This window comes from Piliocolobus tephrosceles, chromosome 5 (genome assembly GCF_002776525.5).
Source record: "Piliocolobus tephrosceles isolate RC106 chromosome 5, ASM277652v3, whole genome shotgun sequence".
Taxonomy (NCBI): domain Eukaryota; kingdom Metazoa; phylum Chordata; class Mammalia; order Primates; family Cercopithecidae; genus Piliocolobus; species Piliocolobus tephrosceles.
In genome coordinates this window covers 163,701,179-163,706,210 of record NC_045438.1, presented here as the reverse complement: position 1 = coordinate 163,706,210, position 5,032 = coordinate 163,701,179, and the positions used below count along the sequence as shown (strand labels likewise).

The 5,032-nt window shown below is 44.0% G+C and overlaps 1 pseudogene; it reads left to right on the top strand.

Moving 5' to 3' along the window:
• The first annotated feature begins 2,542 nt into the window (after positions 1-2,542).
• Positions 2,543-4,284, top strand: LOC111548600 (annotated as a pseudogene).
• The last annotated feature ends 748 nt before the right edge of the window (positions 4,285-5,032 follow it).

Below are 5,032 nucleotides of genomic sequence, written 5' to 3'. Positions count from 1 at the left end.
ACACACTGAATATATTTTTTAAATCCATGAGCCCATAATGACAACAGAGTGACTATTATCTCAACTTCTGGCTCTGAAAATTGCAATTAAAGGGAAGGAAATAACAATTTATCTAGCATTTACAGGCAAATGCTAGCTAACAAATATAGAAGGAATTGTAAAATTAGAATTCCTTTTTTTGTTTTCTTGAGACAGAATCTTGCTGTGTTACCCAGGCTTGAGTGCAGTGGCATGATCTCGGCTCACTGTAACCTCCCGGGTTCAAGTAATTCTCGTGCCTCAGCCTCCCAGTTGCTGAGATTACAGGTGCCTGCCACCATGCCCAGCTAATTTTTGTAGAAAATCACCAGTAATTGTTTTTTCATAATTGATCCAAGCAAAAATAATCAATGGATGCTAAAAAGCCTTAAATACAAGTTGATGATGGTGAACTAGTTTTTCCCACAATAGCTAAGAATTATCCCACAGATTACTCCCCAGTCTCAAAGGTGAAAATGTAACTTTGCAATGGAGATAGCTGGCTGTCAGCACCTTAAACCAATGATAAATCATAGCATCACTAATAGTAGGACACTGGTCAGTATGTGCCTCCTTATGTGGCACAGTATGAAGTGCATAGCATCCCCCATGAGGTTTCTCACCAAACAGGTTTAGCTTCAATCTAAGTAAGCCTTCAGTTTATTGTAACTCCCAGATACAGAACACAGGAGACAGAGGAACAAGACAAGTAATACTATGAAAAACCCATCAGACAAATCCAGAATGTGGACATTCTTAAGTAGCCCAATCTCTCTTCATCTAGTCGATATACTTGGGAGGAGGGGAAGGGAAGGAATGATTGTTCTAGAAAAAGAGGAATGCTCTTGATTAGATCTTGTTTTGAACAAACCAGATATATAAAATACTTTGGGGACAACAGAGGAAATCTTTTTTTTTTGAGATGGAGTCTCGCTCTGTCGCCCAGGCTAGAGTGCAGTGGCACGATCTTGGCTCACTGCAACTTCGGCCTCCTGCGTTCAAGTGATTCTTCTGCCTCAGCCTCCCAAGTAGCTGGGACTACAGGCGCACACCACCACGCCTGGCTAATTTTTGTATTTTTAGTACAGACAAGGTTTCACCATATTGACCAGGCTAGTCTTGAACTCCTGACCTTGTGATCCAACTGCCTCAACCTCCCAAAGTGCTGGGATTATAGGCGTGAGTCACCACACCCGGCCTAACTGAGGAAATCTTACACACTGGAGCATAATTATTAGTTGAGTTAGGTGTTATATTGTTATCATGGTTATGCAGGAGAATATCATTTTGAGAGATATATGCTAAAGTATTTAAAGATGAAGTTTCTTGAGGTATGTAACTTAACTTTTAAATGTTTAGAAAAAATAGTATATACGTGCATATATGTAATGTTTTCATATGAAGCAAATATGTAGCAAAATGTAAAAAAAATTGTTAAATATGGCCAGGCACAGTGGCTCACACCTGTAATCCCAGTACTTTGGGAGGCGAAGGTAGGTGGATTGCTTGAGCTCAAAAGTTTGAGACCAACGTGGGCAACATGGTGAAATCTCGCCTCTACAAAAAAAAAAAAAAAAAAATTAGCTCTGTGTGATGGTGCATGCCTGTACTCCTACTCCCAGCTACTCTGGAGGTTCAGGTGGGAGGATCACTTAAGCCCAGGAGGCAGAGGCTGCAGTGAGCCAAGATGGCGCCACTGCACTCCAGCCTGAGCAACAGAGCTAGAACGAGGGTTCTGAGTATAAATACATGTATGAACTAAAGAAAGCAGCCAGGCGTGGTGGCTCACACCTGTAATCCCAGCAATTTGGGAGGCCAAGGCGGGCAGATCACCTGAGGTCAGGAGTTCAAGACCAGCCTGGCCAACATGCTGAAACCCCATCTCTATCAAAAATACCAAAAAAATCAACTGAGTGTGATGGTACATGCCTGTAGTCCCAGCTACTTGGGAGGTTGAGGCAGAAGAATTGCTTAAACCCAGGAGGCCGAGCTGGGCGGGAGCCGAGATCGTGCCACTGCATCCCCGCGCGGGGGCCAGAAGAAGACACCGCCTAAAAAAAAAAAAAAAAGCAAGCAAGCAAGAAAAAAGATCAAGTTACCAATAGTTAGAAAATGACACTGAAAACAGACCTATCTCACATTCCTGTGACAGAACCATTTCACTCTGAATCCATTGTCGGAAGCTTTGCTAGGTTGTTTGGACAACTGAGAGATTCTGAGCTTCCTGGAGACTGTCCCTCTCTCACTAGCAAGAATACACCAAAAAAGATGGCCCTCTGAAGAAAGTTTTTAAAAGGTTCAAAATGGAAGCCCCCTTACAAGGATTTAGCAATGACAGGTTCTGAAATTCAATTACTTGAAACATTTCTTCCACACCAAAGAAAGTTAAACCTCACCTTTGAAGGGTCTCAACTTTAATCATAGTAATCAGTGATTCTGGGCTTAATCAGTCTTTGTAGAATAATTGGATTTCTTTCTTTCTTTTTTTTTTTTTTTAAGTCTTGAGTTCAAGTGGCCAAGGCAAGATGGGTCAAAGTCAGAGTGGTGGTCACGGTCCTGGAGGTGGCAAGAAGGATGACAAGGACAAGAAAAAGAAATACGAACCCCCTGTACCAACTAGAGTGGGGAAAAAGAAGAAGAAAACAAAGGGACCAGATGTTGCCAGCAAACTGCCACTGGTGACACCTCACACTCAGTGCTGGTTAAAATTAATGAAGTTAGGCCGGGCGCGGTGGCTCAAGCCTGTAATCCCAGCACTTTGGGAGGCCGAGACGGGCGGATCACGAGGTCAGGAGATCAAGACCATCCTGGCTAACACAATGAAACCCCGTCTCTACTAAAAATACAAAAAATTAGCCGGGCGAGGTGGCGGGCGCCTGTAGTCCCAGCTACTTGGGAGGCTGAGGCAGGAGAATGGCGTAAACCCGGGAGGCGGAGCTTGCAGTGAGCTGAGATCTGGCCACTGCACTCCAGCCTGGGCGACAGAGCGAGACTCCGTCTCAAAAAAAAAAAAAAAAAAAATTAATGAAGTTAGAGAAAATTAAAGACTATCTTCTCATGGAGGAAGAATTCATTAGAAATCAGGAACAAATGAAACCATTAGAAGAAAAGCAAGAGGAGGAAAGATCAAAAGTGGATGATCTGAGGAGAACCCCGATGTCAACAGGAAACTTGGAAGAGATCATCAATGACAATCATGCCATCGTGTGTACGTCTGCGGGTTCAGAACACGACGTCAGCATTCTTTCATTTGTAGATAAGGACCTGCTGGAAACTGGCTGCTCGGTCCTGCTCAGCCACAAGGTGCATGCCGTGAGAGGGCTGCTGATGGATGACACGGATCCCCTGGTCACAGTGATGAAGGTGGAAAAGGTCCCTCAGGAGACCTATGCCGATACTGAGGGGTTGGACAATCAAATTCAGGAAATTAAGGAAACCGTGGCGCTTCCTTTCACCCATGCTGAATATTATGAAGAGATGGGTATAAAGCCTCCTAAAGGGGTCGTTCTCTATGGTCCACCTGGCACGGGTAAAACCTTGTTAGCCAAAGCAGTAGCCAACCAAACCTCAGCCACTTTCTTGAGAGTGGCTGGCTCTGAACTGATTCAGAAGTACCTGGGTGATGGGCCCAAACTTGTACAGGAATTGTTTCAAGTTCTTGAAGAACATGAACCGTCCATTGTGCTTATTGATGAAATTGGCGCCACTGGGACAAAAAGACATGACTCAAATTCTGGTGGTGAGAGAGAAATTCAGCAAACAATGTTGGAACTGTTGAACATGTTGGATGCATTTGATTCTAGGAGAAATGTGAAAGATATCATGGCCACAAACCGAATAGAAACTTTGGATCCAGCACTTATCAGACCAGGCCGCGTTGGCAGGAAGATTGAGTTCCCCTTGCCTGATGAAAAGACTAAGAAGCACATCTTTCAGATTCACCTGGCAGGATGATGCTGGCCAATGATGTAACCCTGGACGACTTGATCGTGGCTAAAGATGACCTCTCTGGTGCTGACATCAAGGCAATCTGCATGGAAGCTGATCTCATGGCCTTAAGAGAACTAGAATGAAAGTAACAAATGAAGATTTCAAAAATCTAAAGAAAATGTTCTTTATAAGAAACAGGAAGGCACTCCTAAGGGGCTGTCTCTAGTGAACCACAGCTGCCATCAGGAAAATGGATGGGAGATTTATGAATCCCTGAAAGGGATGAGGTTGGGGGAGTTGCCCAGAGGAATCCCTGTTCCCATTGATTTTTATTAGCAAAACATCCTGTGTCTTTGGAGTACAATGTGTAAGTGCCCATTGGGTGGCCTTCTTCTGTTGGTCACTGTGAAGCAGTCTGCTTCCCAATAAAGTGTGTTCTTTCACCAAAAAAAAAAAAAAAAAAAAAAGTCTCGCTCTGTTGCCCAAGCTGGAGTGCAGTGGTACAATCTTGGCTCACTGCAATCTCTGCCTCCTGGATGCAAGCGATTCTCATGCCTCAGCCTCCAGAGTAAATGGGATTACAGGTGTGCGCCACCACATCTAGCTAATTTTTGTGTTTTTAGCAGAGATGGGGTTTTGTCACGTTGGCCAGGCTGGTCTCAGACTCCTGACCTCAAGTGATCCACCTGCTTCAGCCTCCCAAAGTGCTGGGATTACAGGTGTGAGCCACTGCACCAGCCAGACTTCTTAAAAATAATATTTTCTGTATAAAGCAAGAGTAAGAAGGTGGTCAGGAGACTTATCAGATTGAAATGATCTCTATGAAGTCCCAGGAAGTGAAAGGAGACTTCTCACTTCCCACTCAGCTTTCCAGCCCGTGAAAACCACCCATCCCCATCATATATACTGCAAGGTAAACCTGAAGTCCAAAGTCCTGACAGCTTCTCACCTTTTATCCCCCAGGAACTGTAGTTAATAACATCCACCCTGTATTAGTCCATTTTCACACGCTATAAAGAATTGCCCAAGACTGGATAATTTATAAAGAAAAGAGATTTAAATTCCACATGTCTTGGGAAGCCTC